This window comes from Mesoplodon densirostris, chromosome 9, assembly GCF_025265405.1.
Source record: "Mesoplodon densirostris isolate mMesDen1 chromosome 9, mMesDen1 primary haplotype, whole genome shotgun sequence".
NCBI classification, from domain to species: Eukaryota; Metazoa; Chordata; class Mammalia; order Artiodactyla; family Ziphiidae; genus Mesoplodon; species Mesoplodon densirostris.
The window spans coordinates 58,414,628-58,431,198 of NC_082669.1; the positions used below are offsets into that span (position 1 = coordinate 58,414,628).

Consider the following 16,571-nt stretch of genomic DNA (forward strand, 5'->3'; position numbering starts at 1 on the left):
AAGAATGTGTGACAGAGACAACATATGTCCTCGATAGCCTAAAGTATTTATTGTTTGTCTGTTTATAGAAAAAAGAATGCTGATTCCTGCTCCATTCAATTTGAAACAAAAACACACAAATCTCAGCAAGTAGGATTAGATGGGAGTTTCCTCAACCTTATATACTGCATCTACAAAAAACCTACGACTAACATCATACCTACTGGTGAAAGTCTGGATGTTTACCCTACCATCTAAGATCAGAAGAAGAGCATGAATGTCCACACTCCCTGCTTCTATTCATCATTGTATCAGAAGTTCCTGTCAGTTAAATAAGGTAAGAAAAAAATTAAAGGCACCCAGGTTGTAAAAGAAGAAGTGAAACTGTCTTTATATATTATTCACAGATGACATTATAATCTAAATAGAAAATCCTATGGAATCTACCAAAAAACTACAAGTGAGTTTAGCACATTTACAGTTCACATGTACATTACATTTACAATATATATATTACACATATATAAACGTTAATTGTAGGTCAGTATATTAGCAACGTGGAAATTTAATTTTAACATTTTAAATAACATCAAAATGTGAAATACTTAGGGATCCACTTCAAAAATATAAAACATAGCAGAAGGAAATTCAAGAAGACCTACATAAATGGAGAGATATATTGTGTTCATGAAACATAGGAATCAAAATTGTTAAAATGTCAGTTTTACCTAAATCAGTGTATAGGTTCAGTGGAATCCAAACAAGTTCCAACAAGCTCTTTTGGACAACTTGATAAGCTGATTATGAATTTATATGGAAATGCAAAGGGCCTAGAATAGGCAAAACATTATTTTAAAAGGACAAAGTTGGATAAATTATACTACCTGTATAGTAGTATAATTCTTAAAAACAAGCACACAAACGAACACCCATGAAGGCAAACCAGGGGAAGTAATGACCTTCACTGAGCTTTACAATTGTGAGGATAAATTGAAATATGTTTATTAGGTCTGATACTGCATTTTAAGACACACACTACAATCATAAAGATGGGTGATATGTCTAGATATAATACCATTTTAGAAACTATTGAAGTAACTAGTAGTATTAAGGAGACCCAATAACTATATTAAAAATATAAAGGGTCATCATAAAAGGAGAGATATATGACTTATTCTGTGTAGCTTCCGAGAGAAGAGCCTGAAGATAAAGGAGGCAGAGATAGACTTGGGCTGAGAACAAGGGAGAACTTGCTAAAATGAAATGGGGCTGCTTTGTGGGGTGGTGAGCTCACCATGGCTGGAGGTTCAAGCAGATGTTGGAAACTACTTGTCATGTCTGATCTGTTGAAGCTAGATCAGTGTTTCTCAAAGTGTAATCTGAGGTCTACTTGCACAGAGAAGTTGTTAAAAATTTAGATTCTTGGGTCCCATCCCAGATCATAAATTTGAACTTCTGGGGATGGGATCTGGGAATCTGCACTTTAACAACATCCACAGATGATTTTTATGTTCATTAAATTTATAAAATGCTCTTCAAGATGACTGACAGGGATCCTTCTGAATTTAATGAATCTCTGATTCTCTCTTTCCTTCCCTAAAGGTCTCCTTTTGTTCACTTTTTTGGGTCAACATGATAGTCTTCCTATAATTTGCAATTATTTCTGAGTCCCAAACAACTTCATGGCAAACGAAACTTTGGGAAATGTTAAATAGTGGGATGACTCAATGTGTTGTCATGCATGTGATTATTATGGTAAAGCAAAAAGACTGCATACTGATTGCTGTCTCTAATGCCAGGATTTCAGCAATCTGTGGGACCAACTGTAGCCCAGCACACAGAAAGAAACACCAAAGGAATGGCCTCACCACAAGAGACATTATGGCCATGACATAGACTACCTTGGGCTGTTGACCCAGCTTATTTTCAAAGTCACAACTCCTGCTTAGAGAAGTGTGCAAATGAGATCACCAAATATAGTTCATGAACTTGGGGTTATATCCATAAAAAGAGTAACATTTTAAATTTTCAAGTTAAAAAAGAAACAAACAATTGCCACCTGAAATCCAAATATGGTTTCATGGCAGGAAGAAGCATACCATTTAGCTACATTACACATACAATTACACTCCCTGTAATCATTATTTAAACCATCTCTACTCTCATCATTCCTGGGTATGCAACAGCCACAAAAAGGATAGGCGCTCTCCCACAAAAAATGGGGGACAACTTTGCCACTCAACTCAATTTTATATGCAGTTTAATTAGTAGATGTATACACATTTACCATTATTGCAACTCTGGATGAATTGGTTCATTTTTTCATTATGATAAAATATTTTTATCTCTGGTAATATTCTGTCTTGAAGTCAACTTTCATATTAATATGGCTTACACATATTCTGCACATGGTATATTTTTTTTCATCCTTTAACTTTCAACTTGTGTCTTTATATTTAAAGTACCTCTCCTCTAAACAGGATATAGTTGGGTCTTATTTGTTGTTCTTCCCAGTCTGATAATCTTTGCCTTTTAATTGGAGTGTTTAATCCATTCACATTTCATCTAATTATTGATATAATTGGGTTTAAGTCTATTATCTTTCTAGCTATTTTTGCCTCTTCTGTTCTTTGTTTCCTTTTTCCTGTGTTATTTTTTGTGATAATCAATGAATTTTTAGTATTTTATTCAATATTCTCCTCTGTTGGCTTTTTTTCCTATACTTTATATCTTTTCTTGGGAATTACAATACACATCCTTAACCTAGCACAGTCTATGTTGAATTAATATTGTACTACTTGCAACAGTACAATTCCTTTTATACCCTGGCCCTTTTCTGTGCTATTGTTATCAAATATTTTACTGCTACATCTGTTATAACACTCGACGATAAATTGTTTATCAGCTGACTTATAGAGATTTTTTTAAAAAAGGGAAAGTAGTATTTTATAATTACCCACATATTTACCATTATTATTACTCATACTTTCTTCTTAGAGATCTGAATTTCCAACTTATATCATTTCCCCTTTAAATAACTTTTAGCATTTTAGATTAAAATTTTTTTAAATTTACACATTTAGAATCTTTAGCACTTTTTTATAGTCAGTTCTGCAGGTGCAAATGTTCTCAGCTTTTATCTGCCTAAAAATGTCTTTATTTCACTTTAATTTTTAAAGATATTTCCCTAGATATAAAATTCTAGATGATGAGTTTTAAAAGATGTCCTTCCATCATCTTCTGGCTTTCACTGCTTCTGAAGTCAGCAGTTATTGTAATCATTGTCCCCTATATTTAATGTGTCTTTTCCCCTGACTGTGCTAAGATTTTTTTCTTTATCTCTGGTTTTCAGCAGTTTGTCTATGATGTTCCAAGATGTGGTTATCTTAGTGTTTATTGTGCTGGGGTTCTTAATATTTATCCACTGGGATTCATTCAACATCTTTGATCCATGGGATGCTAAATTTATTTTTAATCAACTTTAAAAATATTGAACTATTAAAAGAATATTGAACCATTATTTCTTGAAGTATTTTTTCTTTCTCTATTATTTCTCTCTTCTCCTTCTGGAACTCAATTTACACCTGTATGAGGTCACCTGATACTGACACACATGTTCATTCTCTTCCCAATCTTTTTGCTCTCTGCATTTCAGTTTGGATAATTTCTATTGGTCTGCCTTTAAGTTTCATGATTTAAAAAAATTTTTTTCTCTATAAGCTGTTAATTTTCATTTAAGATTTTTTTAAATGTCAGATAATGTATTTTTCAGTTTTAGGATTTCCATCTGGTTCCTTTTCAGTCTTTAATTCTCTCCTGAAATTCCCATCCCATAATTCCAATATCTGGGGCACTTATCAGTCTGTTTTTACTGACTGATTTTTCTCTTGGCTGTGTGTCACAATGATACATTGGAGAGACTCTGTATCCTGTAATCTTATCCTGAAGAGTGTCAAATTTTGTTCCAGCAAGCAGTCAAATTATTAACAGATCACCATAAACTTTTGTAGGCTTGGTTTTATGCTCTACTGGATCTATTTTCATTTTTCCTTAGTTTTAGAGTAAACCCATTAATTCTGTTATATGGTCTTTACTCTTAAGGTCTCTCTGGTGTTTCGATGGCAAGTCCAAAGAGTTTACCAAGCTCTTCTAACTTGTCAAGACTCAAACTGCAGTTTCCCCTGTGGTTCCAGCAGCAGCAATCTTTCCTCAGCTCTCTCAGCTGCCTAGATGTCATTTTCTCCTTGGGATATTTGGAATCCCACTTGTGCCTGTACTGCTCAGAAGTCAATTATGGTTTTGAACGGAGTTTATATGCAGAGCCTAGTCCCCTCCTTTACCATGGCTTCCTCCTTTCTGGGATCCACACCCTCCATTTCCAACCATTCTATTTATCCCACACTCTTTCCTCTGACCCTTCAGGCAAAAAAGACAGTAGGTTTTTTTGCTTAAGCTCTAGCACCCTGTGTAGCATGCAGTCTGGGAATCTGCTCAGAGGACAAACTCCCTTCTTTCATGGCCCAGCTGCTTCCCTGTTTCTGCCTACAGAAGTAGGCACTGTTCAGTGCCTTCCAACAGCTCTTTTTTATATTTTGTCTAGTATCTGCAGAAGCATTAATCCAATAAAAAGCTATTCTTCCATTGCAGGAATTGAAACCCCAGTATGTAGTTTTGAAGTCAATTATCCTAATTCCTTCACAGTATCTTTTTCTAGGGACCATTTCCTACTGCTGGTTCAGGGATTACCACCTAATGGTGTATGAAACTGCTCCAAACTCCTTATAACTTTCAAACCAATTATTTTGTGCTATAAATGGCCAATCCAATTACAGGTTTATTACCTTAAGAATTTTCTCTTTTAACTTTAAAGGAATTTTTTGTGTAACAGAACTCAGAGGGTATGTCTAAAACAAGCCTCCAACAAACCCAATGTAACTATCTTTAAGCACAGTAGCTCCTTCTTATTTATAATTTACCACTGATTTTTCTTTTTTTCCAAGAATATTCTCCTCCAGGTTCCTCCTCTACCTCTTCTTCTTCCCTATCTTTAAATTCTCAGATTGGACATTCCTCCTTTGAAAATTTCCCCGATCTTTTCCTCTTCCACAATAGTGTTGCCTAGCTTTATCATTGCAGTTTCCACATTGTTTTAATAAATGTAAATTTAAGGCTATGCTGGCATCCCACAAGTTTTTCTAGGTAGTGATTTGTGGTCATTCAGTTCTAAATATCTCATAAGTTCCATTATTATTTCTTCTCTGATTCATGAATATTTATAAGATGATTTTCATTTCCAAATATATGGGGTATTTTGGGGGGAGGCGTTTTGTTGTTGATGTCTGATATAATTGCATTATAGAAAGAGAATGTGGTCAGTGTTCTCGATTCCTTGGTATTTCTTAGGACTTCTTTTGTGGTCAGTATTTTCAATGTGTACTTGAAAACAATGTGAATTCTCTATATGAGGAATACAGGCTTCTTCTATACAGGTCTCCTTTAAGCCTGGCCAGTTACTTATGTTGTTCAAAATGTTTATATCTTTATCAATTTTTACTGCTTATGATCAGTTTATGAAAGAGGCATGCAAAAATATTTCCCATTAAGAGAGATTTGTCACATTTATTTTATAAGCCAGGACCCTGTTTTGCTCAGAACATACAGATTCAGCATTACTATTGTTTCCCTGTGAACTGCTCTTCAGTGATTATATCATGACTTTATTCCAAATGATGCTTTTTTTGCCTGAATATTGCTTCTCCAGCAATATTATTCTTTACCTGTTTTATCTTTTCTCATCCCTTTCAATCTTTAAGCATCATTATGTTTTAGGTACAACTCTTGTAAACAGCACATAATGTATTGTGTTTCTTAAAAATGATCTGATCTCTACTTTTGAACAAGCCAGTTTAATCTGTCTATATTTCCTGAGATTACTAATATATCTAGACTTTTTCTACTATGTTTTGTTTTTTCTTAGCATATATATATTTTTTTCTACCTGTTTCTTATTAGATCACTCTAGAATTCTTTAATCATTTCTTTTGCATGTTCGTGTTTTGAAATTACACATTTTCCCTTATTCCTTGAGCATTACTCTTAAATTTTAAAAGGCATACTTGCTTAAAGTCTAAATTAAGCCTATCTCTATCTTCCTCCTGAATAATACAATGAACTTGGAGTTTATAATTTCAGCCTCTCCCACTCCCTTGTCCATGTTATTGTCATCTAGCATTTTAGTTTCTTGTTATTTAAACAACGCCCTAATTGATTTTTTTAAGACACTGCTTCTTTAAATTTACAACCATGTTCACAATATTTTTTTGCTCATGATTCCCTCTTACATTTTTACTCTGCACTTTAAATCCCTGTTTCTTGGATAATATTTATTGATAGTTATTTTGACAAGGGTCTAAAGTTGGTAAACTCTCTCAATCTTTGTTTTTTGTTTTTTTCTCAAAGTGTCTTTCTTTATTTCACCCCACACTTGAATAATAATCAAGCTTGATATATTATTCTAAGTTAATATTTATTTTTCCTCAGCATTTTAAAGATATTATTCTGTTATTCTGTGGCATCTACTATTGCTAATGGGGAGTCTATTGTCAACTTAATTTGAATTTCTTATATAAATAATCACATATTATTTTATATAGAGTTCATATTCCTTTATCCTACAAATCCCTGAAACGGTGCTTCTTAACCTTATTTTTGGAGAGGGTGGGTTTTTCAGAGTTCTGTGAGAATCTGATGACAGAAGTCACCCCCCACATTCTTCTCCATATAAAATCAGAATGTTCAGGGACCCCTTGAAGTCCATCTTTGAATCCTGTTGTGAATCTCTGCCTAGAATCATCCTAAAACAAAAGGGTACATACTCAATAAACATGTTTGTTAAAATAATTAATTAATGGATGCAAGTCTGGATGGAGGTCTGGATGACTGAACCCAATGAATTCTGGGTAATCCTGGGTAAATGCCACTATTTTAGACATTTTTGTTTGTAACTCCTGTTAACGTTACTGAGAAGGATTATTTCTTATTCTGTTAACACAATAAATTTGAATAGCAGATTTGAATAGCAAAATGGAACTGATACCACTTGGAGATACATTTCTATTTAAAGTGATGATTTGAGTATTAATTATAATACCCTGTAGAAAAGACAACAAGTGTTTGCTTTTTAAAGTTTCCAAAACATTTCCATATATATTCTTTTTTAATTCATTTGATCATCAAATAAACCTAGTGAGTTAAGAATTGTTGCCTTCAATATTTTGTAGCTGAGGAAAACAAAGCCATGAGAGGAATTGAGTGACTTGCTTAAAGTTACACAACCAGATAACTGGTCTCGACTCAGATTTTCATTCTGTTCTCTCTGATTTCTCTTTGTCTGCTCCTCACTTCTCATCCTTCATTCCCCTATCATCAGAAGGGCCAGATATCTGTGTTAAGTATACATATACCGCAGCATGGGCAGCCAGGTGAGAGGGAAGGCATCTCCAAGTCTCCAGAGTGGCCTTCAGACCTGAGCAGCCCTTGAGCACATGCCACGTGGACTAAAGAGAAAAGGAAGAAAGGCCTGGGGTGATTCACTAGGACCATGTCACATACTACAGAAGACAACAGAGTGGGTGATAAACATCCATGGAGTCTTCTCCTATCTACCAAATGACCTTGAACATGACTGCTTCCTCCACCAGGTTTCTTTCTCCAACCTTATCCTTTCCTCACAAGGCCATATTTCTGGAACACTTTCCATTAGACCTACCATTCACTCTTCTTCCTCACTCCACACCATCCTTTAAAATTTAGCAAGCATCAGTTAGACTTCTTTACAACATTCATCCCAACTTCCCTCTAGTGCTGGTGGGGGTGAAAACTGGCACAACTGTTTGGGGAAACTGTTTGGCAGCATCTACTAAAGCTGAAGTTACACACACCATACAGCCCAGCAATTCTGCTCCTAGGTATAGACCCAGGTGCATGGATGTGTTTACCAAGTGATGTACTCAATATTTATAGCAGATTTATTAATAATATCCCCAAACCAGAAACTATCCAAAGACCTATTAACAGCAGAATGGTAAATTGTAGTGTTCACACAATGAGATACTATACAGCAATGAGAATTGAACAAATTGCAACAATATAGATAAATTTTACAAACATGGTATTATATGAAAGCAGCTAGGCACAAAAGGATATACGTTGTATGGTTTTATTTAAATTTAGTGCAAAACATGTACAATTAATCTCTGTTGATAGAAGTGAGGATAGTACCCACCCTTGGAGGGAGTAGAAATTGGAAGCACAAAGGAGGCTTCTGTGGTCCTGGTGAAGTTCCATTTCTTGCTTTGGGGGCTGGTTACATGAGAGTGCTCATTTGTAAACTGGACAATTATGATATGTGCAAGTTTTCTATATGTACCTTTTATATCCAATAAGTTAAAATATTTATATTTATCCACATTGGACATTTAAATATACATGCCCAAGACTTAGATATACCACACAAATGTACATACTAGTTATGTGCTTGTCCACTATGGATGGATTTGATTTAATCCATTCCCTTAAAAAAACAATCAAAGTGAGTGACTAGCTGGACCAGAGCTGGGACTTTTAACTTGCTCATTTCATGAGATATTATGTTAGTGGCCTCCCACCAAACCACACTGAGATCAGTAAAGGAACCATGTATATACAATAGCCAGCCCTGATGAAACAGCAATTACATATCTTAGCAGCTGTGTGCTTCTGTTCATGTTAGATAATTAGCCAGAAAATTGTTTGCATAATTATTTTTTGGAGCATTTGGTGATTTAACCATTTGACTCTGAAGGCTTATCCAATAGTCATTAAACTGTTTAAAGCAGTAGAGATCACACTTGGTGCTGTTTCAGCAAACATAACAAAACCCAAATGGCTTCAGAATTCCATGGATCTCTTCTGTGTAACCGATCATTGCATCTGGCAGGTCTGAGCTGGCTTTTGCTTTTTAAATTTTACTATTTTCTCTCTACTCTAAAGGACATGTGTGTCAACTCTTTTAAAAAGATATACAATCAAATGAGTTCTTGGACCTGCCACTGTTCTTTCTGATTAGATGAAAGTCTACATGAATCAGTGCCCTGGTTATTAAATCCATGTGGCTCATTCCCTGTTTGTGAATAGGAAACACGGAGAAAGAGAAATCAAGAGAGGTTGCAAAAGGAGGCACAAATAGGAAGGAAAAACTGACCTTAGAGATTGGTTTGAAAAACGCTTCTGGCCCACCAAAAGTATAGCCAATCTTATAATGTCACAATAATGACACTGCAGTTTAAGAGATGAAGTTTCAACAAGATATGTTTTCTATTTCTTTTTGTTTGTTTGTTTGGCTTAGCTGAAGGACTTGATTCTGTGTACCTGGCAAGATGCTGAATTAAGTCGTTGATGGAGGAGGCATGTTACCTCATTATAGCATTAAGCTTGGGGTCCAAATACTTGTATTCAGGTCCTAACTAGTTGTTCTTATAACGTATAACCTCTCAAAGCCTCAGTCCTTGCTTCCAAAATGGGAACACTAGAGGCAATTAAGAGTGGTATTTAGAGTTCAGATTGGAGTCAAACTGCATATGCACACATCTCAGCTCTGCCCTTACCAGCTCTGCGATCTTGGGCTTGTCATCATTTAACCTCTCTGCATTTCTGGCTAATTTTACCAGAGCCCTGTCTCATCTGGTGCTTGAGGATCAGATGAGTTAATGCATGTATGGGAACTACTCAGAGTTGCCAAGCACAGAATAAGCACTTAATAAGTGAATTCTATTGTTATTTGTACTTCTGACTGTTGTTTGAGAGAATAAAATAACATTGTGTATATGAAAGTGCTACTAAAACTGTAAATCCTAGAAAAGATGATTCCCATAATCCTGTTACTTCCTAAGAATAACCCATTCATGATTCTCCAGGGAACAAGTCAGAAGAAATTCTAAATCAAAATTTACTAAGCAAAGTTCACATTAGTGCTCCCTAGGGAAGGAAACCCAACTGCATAGCTGCCATCAATTAAGTCTTCTCAGAGAGCCCACTGCAGGCACAGCTCTTCTGAAAGATAGTGACTGAATAGTTAAGTCCAGGAAAAGAACGAAAGATGGGCAAATATTGCTCAAGAAACAGCGTCTGTCATTTTTAAACTGCCCCTTGGGAGTCAGTGCTATTGGGTATTGGGTTTCTTTTTGGGGCGATGTAAATGTTCTAAATTTGATTGTGGTTATAGTTGGGCAACTCTGTGAATATACTAATACCATCAAATTGTACACTTTAAATGGGCAGACGGTATGGTATGTGAACTATATCTCAATTTAAAAAACTACCGGGGCTTCCTTGGTGGCGCAGTGGTTGAGAATCTGCCTGCTAATGCAGGGGACACAGGTTCGAGCCCTGGTCTGGGAGGATCCCACATGCCGCGGAGCAACTAGACCCGTGAGCCACAACTGCTGAGCCTGCGCGTCTGGAGCCTGTGCTCCGCAACAAGAGAGGCCGCGATAGTGAGAGGCCCGCGCACCGCAGTGAAGGAGTGGCCCCTGCTTGCCACAACTAGAGAAAGCCCTCGCACAGAAACGAAGACCCAACACAGCAAAAATGAATAAATTAATTAATAAACTCCTACCCCCAACATCTTCTAAAACAAAAAACAAAAAAAACTACCTATTGTACTTCAATTCATATCATGGATTTCTTAAAAAAGAAAGAAAGATGGGGGAGGGGAGCAAGAAAGGGAAAAGAAAGAAAGGGAGGGAGGAAGGAAGAAAGAAAGGAAGGAAGGAAGAAAAAGAAAGGAAGGAAGAAAAGAGAGAAAGAAAGAAAAGAAAGAAAGAAAGAAAAAGAAGGGAGGGAGGGAGAGAAGAAAGAAAGGGAGAGAGGGAGGGAGAGAAGAAAGAAAGGGAGAGAGAGAAGGAGGGAGGGGGGAGGATGGAAGGATGGAAGGAAGGAAGCAAGCAAGCAAGCATCTGGCTTCTTCTGGAGTGGGTTGTGGCTGTGGCTACCAAGGCTGGGCTCAGCAGTTCCAGCACTGGCAGTCCAAGTGACCATGGCAGTTGCTGCAGACTGTGGCACTTAAAATCTTCACTGGACCCTAGGTAGACAGAAAATAATGACATTTTGTTTCTTTTAAATTTTTTCTCCATTTGTTTCAAAATAAGAAAGCAGGACCTGAAAGGAAAAGGCCAACCCCAAGTTTGTGTCCTGTGTGGGAGTAGAGGGGAAAGGACAGGGAGAGCACACCTGGGACTGTGGTGGGAAGACCCCCAAATGGGACAAGGGCTCCTGAGGAGACCTGTTTGCTGTGCTTAAGGTACAGCTTCTCTCAAGCTGTTTGCATTTGCATAGGGTCTTTTGAAGAATAAAGAGCCTGAGCTCTCACATGGTGGTGGGGCCTTCTCCTTGCCCTTCTGATGGTCCCCCAACTCAGGTCACCACTCTAGTCTACCAGTTCAGACACGGGGCTCGGAGCTTAGGGCCCTGCCAAAGGCAAAAGCTAACAATTTCCAGTGTAAACAATAAGAAGCCGTCATAAAGAGATCTACAGACTCAAAAAGACAAAAGCTCTGCAAAAAGCCCCCAAAACAAGACACCAGACTGTCGTTTCAGGGATGGGAGTAAGACAGGCATGGGAGATTCTCTGGAGGCTGGCAGGGGGCCAGTTTGTCCCAGCCCCAGCTTGGAGGACTGTTTGAAAGAGCTCTCTCCCAGGGGGAGTGGAAGGAATTGTTAAAAGACACAGGGACCTTAGAGACACCAGAGAACACAAGCCTGGTCTCTGGGCATCTGGGCTCTGTCATGGGACAACCTCGTGTATCTCAAAGTGCACCCTTCTTATATATGCCTTTCTGGGGACATGAACTTTAATTAATAGTACAACTTTGTTATTTTTTTAGCCAAAAGTTACAAAAAGGGGAAAGTTCTAAATTAGTTTAAAGGATAAAACTAGTGAGTTAAAGTTTGAGGAGAAAGACAATGTTTAAATAGTCTCCAAGTATTTTCCTACAAGATTTTTATTGATTACAAAGAGAACAACAATCTCAAATTAGGACGGTAAAATAGGACAAATTGACATCAGGTGCTTCCTGGTATGACCCATTGAGAAACAGCCATCATATCTCCGAGGATATTCCTGCCAAATATGCATAACCTGAAAATAGTTACGAGGAAACATCAGACAAATCCAAATTCAGGGGCATTCCACAAAATAAATGGCCTATAGTCTTCAAAATTATCGACGTCCTAAAAGACAAAGACAGAGGAAGAGTTCAAGATTAAAGGAGACTAAAGAGATGAAAGGCAATGTCTGATTCTGGATTGCATCCTTTTGTCATAGAGTCTATTGTTGTGACAACAGTGAAGTTTGAATAAGGTCCAAGGATTAGATAACAGTGTTGTAGCACCACTAATTTCTTGATTATAATAATTGTGTGGGAAAGTGCCCTTATTTTTAGGAAATACACTGAATATTTAGGGGTAAAGAGGCTTCATATCTCTAACTTGTTCTCAAATGGTTTTAGAAAACAGTAATGATAATAATTATATATAATTAGAGAGATAATAATTAAAACAACTGTGCTATAAACGTTAACATTTGAGGAATTTGTGTGAAGGGCATGTAAGATCCCTTGCACTATTATTGCAACTCCTTTGTAAGTTTGAAATATTTCAAAGTAAATACTTCTCAAATATCATTATATTTTCCAGGAGAAAAAAAATGAAATAAATCCTACATGGCCGATTGAACTGAGTTTAGCCTGTAGACCCCAAAAGGAGGATGCAGATTGGATAAAGTACTTCTTACAGAGGCTCCACATACCACGCTGTATTCCTGTTGGAGTTTTGGAATTCCAGAGAAGTCTATTCTAGGAGGCTGCTCTGTGGGTTGCTAAACTCATCCCCTCCCCAAAGAGAGCCAAACTGTTTAATGATTAGGAGAATGTGAAACACTCCCTTGACACTCAACATTTGGAAATAATATCTAACGTGATGGAGAGGCTGGGGACCCTATCCAGAAAAATCATTTCCCATCCTCCTTCTGTGGGAGACATTGAAGGGCTGTTGTTTTGGATTATTAAGATAATGAGATGCAGATGAGAACTTAAATTATAATGCTGTAGAATCTTGAAATGTTTTCTTACTGTATCTCAGCTACCTCCTCCTCCTTCTTGTCCAACTTCCTTTTTATCTGTTTTATGTTTCTGTGTTCATTAGCTGTCATCCCAAGACACTGTGGGAAGAACCTTAGGACTTTGTGATGCATCATTTACCAAACACTTTTAGGAACTTCAGTATAACATTCCCCCTTCCCCAGCCCCACCCTCAGCTGCCCTAGCCCCTGAAAGCTTTACTTTTAACTGGTGAAAAGAATAAAAGGGGAAAGGAGGGAAGAGATCTAACAAGTGATTTACACCAATATCTCATTTACTTTTCACACAGTCGTGGAAGGTAGGTAGAAACACCATTGACAGATGGAGACCAAGGCTCAGAGAGGTGAAAAAGAGGCTAAAGTCACACAAATTATAAGGAACAGAGCAGGGATTCAACAGCCAGGTTTGTTTAACCCTGAGGCCTATGATGTTTCCACCTCACCATTTAATACTAATGAAATCTGATTTGTTCATTTCTCTTTAAAAATAGCAGTTCTTCGAATATATATATATATATATATATATATTTTTTTTTTTAAAAGCATAGAAGACACAGAAAAGCACAGTATGAAATCCATTTGGAAGTCAAGGCTAATTAAAAATAGCACCACAGGGCTTCCCTGGTGGCGCATTGGTTGTGAGTCCGCCTGCCGATGCAGGGGACACGGGTTTGTGCCCTGGTCTGGGAGGATCCCACATGCCGCGGAGAGGCTGGGCCCATGAGCCATGGCCGCTGGGCCTGCATGTCCAGAGCCTGTGCTCCGCAGCGGGAGAGGCCACAACAGTGAGAGGTCCGCGTACCGCAAAAAAAAAAAAAAAAAAAAAAAAATAGCACCACATTTATCAGTATTAGCAAACCCAATCTGATATTCAGTATCTTGGCTCTTTTAAGTAAATCAAATTTCAGAAAAAATAGATTTTAGATAATCCAGGCTGGAACTCTCCTTTTTAGGTATGGGATCTCCTCCATCTGGCAGGGATATGAAAACATCCACTTTCTGAACTAAAAGAGAAGTTGGACTACATGATCTGAAAGGTAACTCTTAAATCAAAGATTTGAGGGCCTGTGTTTCTGTAGATTTGTTTCTCCTGTGCTACTAATCACTAACCTGCATTTCTGAACCAAACACTCAGTTCTTCTGTATCCAAGAAGGCAGTGATGGAAACTTGTACCCAGTGATGAAAGGAAATTTTAAATATGACACCAATCCATCAGTCCTTTCCAGATCTCTTGTCTAAACAACATACACAGTGCTTAAGAAAATGAGCTTCAGAGTCAGACAATCCCAATCCTGGGATCCAGTTTGAGTTCTACTGCTTTCTAGCTGTGGCACATTATTAAATCTCTCTAGGCCTCCCTCCCTCTTCTATAAAATGGAGGTAATTATAAAGAAAAATGGAAGATAATTCAAGGAGACAGTATATGTACAGGGCTTTGTATAGTTTCTGACACATAGGAAATGCCTAATGAATAGTTCCTATTATCAATAAATGCTGGGATTAATGTGGGTAGATAGCATCCCAGAGTGAAATAAGAGTAGGTTCTGGAGTAAGACAGGAACAGGTCACACTCTGGCATGGTTTTTGTACTTACAAGCTATGTGGTCTTGGGCAAGTAACAAACTCTATATGCTTCCGTTTCCTCAGATTTAAAGTATGCTAATAGTGATTCAAATCCAGGTCTGTTTGACTCACAAGTTTATGCTCTCAGCTACTACACTGCAGTGGTGAAAACCACATCTGCAGGGTTGATTTTCATGTAACACTGTAGCCATGCTCTTATTCACCATCAGCAGCATTCAGTGGTCTAGGATGGTATTGAAAGGTGGAGCTAGGCCTGTCTGTAAAGGTGACTGGGGTTGGACAAACTGGTAGAGACATAGCAGTAGCATGGCCCTGATAGCAGAGTATGACTGGCCATGTCACAACCACTCCAGCTCAGATTCTCCATCCATTTAATGGAGATAATGATGGGGGAGAGTTGTCTCCTAGGTTGGTTTCTGTGCCTCCTTCCCTGAAGGAGAAATGACCGTGAAAAGCATCAAAGTCTCTTGTAGCCTTCGAATTCTCAAATTGAATAACTAGTGAAGTTATTAGGAAACTAGCTTCTGATTTTAGGAAATCCTGGTTCTGAGCCACTTAACCTCTCCTGCTCTGTTTTGTCATCTGCCAAATGGTGATAATACAACCTACATCCTCAACTCCTGGAAGGGACCACTTACTCCTCTATATCCTGAAAGCCTAGGACAGTGCCTGACCCTAGGAGGAGGATGTTGGTCTGTGTTTGTTGAATGCTGAAGAAATGGGGAGGGGGAAGTCCCTGCCAATGCATTCACCCTCTTACCATTAATCAAAAACAATGAGCAGAGGCCACTCACCAGCTCTATTCTTGCAGCTCCTCGCAGAGGAAAGCTCTTTGAGAGTGGAGAATGCCGAGGGCGTCCCCAGGTTCTTAGGTATAGAGGAAACTTACCTGCAAAGTTTAAAAATGATGTAAAAACCCAGCACCTCTGAATTGTCCATGAGAGGGACAGTTTAGCCCCCCTCCAGTGCTTACCAGACTGGAATGTGATACCCAGGAGGGGGTGTTTAGCTGGACTGTGTAGGTAAAGTCCAGCCCCCTTAAGTGTTTCTCCATGCTGCCCACCAGCCACCCACTGGGGATATTTCTTAGCATCAGTGCAACTGTAGCCTCTGTTTTGTGTCTCCATATCATATTTTCTCTTCCTCCCCAGTTCATATCATCATCACCATCATCGATTGCCTTTAGTAAGGGCCCACCTGTGGGCGTTTGGCTGTCTGTGTACATCAGTGGATCAGCGCCACTCCCACTTTAACGTGATGGGAAACTGCTCCCCATGCATCCCAGTCCCCAAATGTCTTCACCACTCATTTTTATCTATTTACACACACACACACACACACCCCTCACTATTTTCAGCCAAGGGGTAGAGAGCTAGTTAACAAGCAAATGTTACTAGAGATTGGGAGCACATTAAAGCCATTTCAGGCCAGATTCTCCTACCAATTCTCTGAGACTGGGGGATTCAGAAGCAGGTAGTTGGAGTATGTTTGTGCCGGGGGTGGGGTGGTTGGCAGGGAGAAGGCTGAGACAAAGATCTGGAACAAGGAGCAGGCCTAGAATACACCACTGTGGGAGGATCAAGGGAAGGGGAGCATCTTCAAAGTCATATTTCTTCCACCCAGACCCGGCCCGCAGCTGCCCTCCAGATATTTGCAATAGGATCCAGACAGTCATCCCCTAAATTGGGCTCAAATAGAAGACACTGAAAATAAAGTCAGTGTGAGTGACAGCATTTCTTGAGGCAAAATCTCCCACACCAGATGAGAGGATATGTGTCCTCGTTAGCCAAGGCCAAACAGTTCTCAGGGCTGCATGGACTCGAGGCTGGGTGC

At 38.4% G+C, this 16,571-nt stretch overlaps 1 protein-coding gene and 1 long non-coding RNA gene across 5 annotated transcripts in view; both read left to right on the forward strand.

Annotated features, from left to right (window-relative positions):
* MTERF1 (mitochondrial transcription termination factor 1) overlaps nt 1–310 on the forward strand; it is a 394,940-nt gene extending 394,630 nt beyond the window's left edge. For all 4 annotated transcript variants that reach the window (XR_009533416.1, XR_009533415.1, XR_009533414.1 and 1 more), the window contains one exon: nt 69–310. The gene's annotated coding sequence lies outside the window, so the exon portion shown is untranslated. The remainder of the gene's footprint in view (nt 1–68) is intronic.
* Nucleotides 311–14,112: 13,802 nt separating this feature from the next.
* Nucleotides 14,113–16,571, forward strand: part of LOC132496507 (uncharacterized) — a 52,335-nt gene continuing 49,876 nt past the window's right edge. The window contains exon 1 of the long non-coding RNA XR_009533419.1: nt 14,113–14,190. This is a non-coding gene — a long non-coding RNA (uncharacterized LOC132496507). The remainder of the gene's footprint in view (nt 14,191–16,571) is intronic.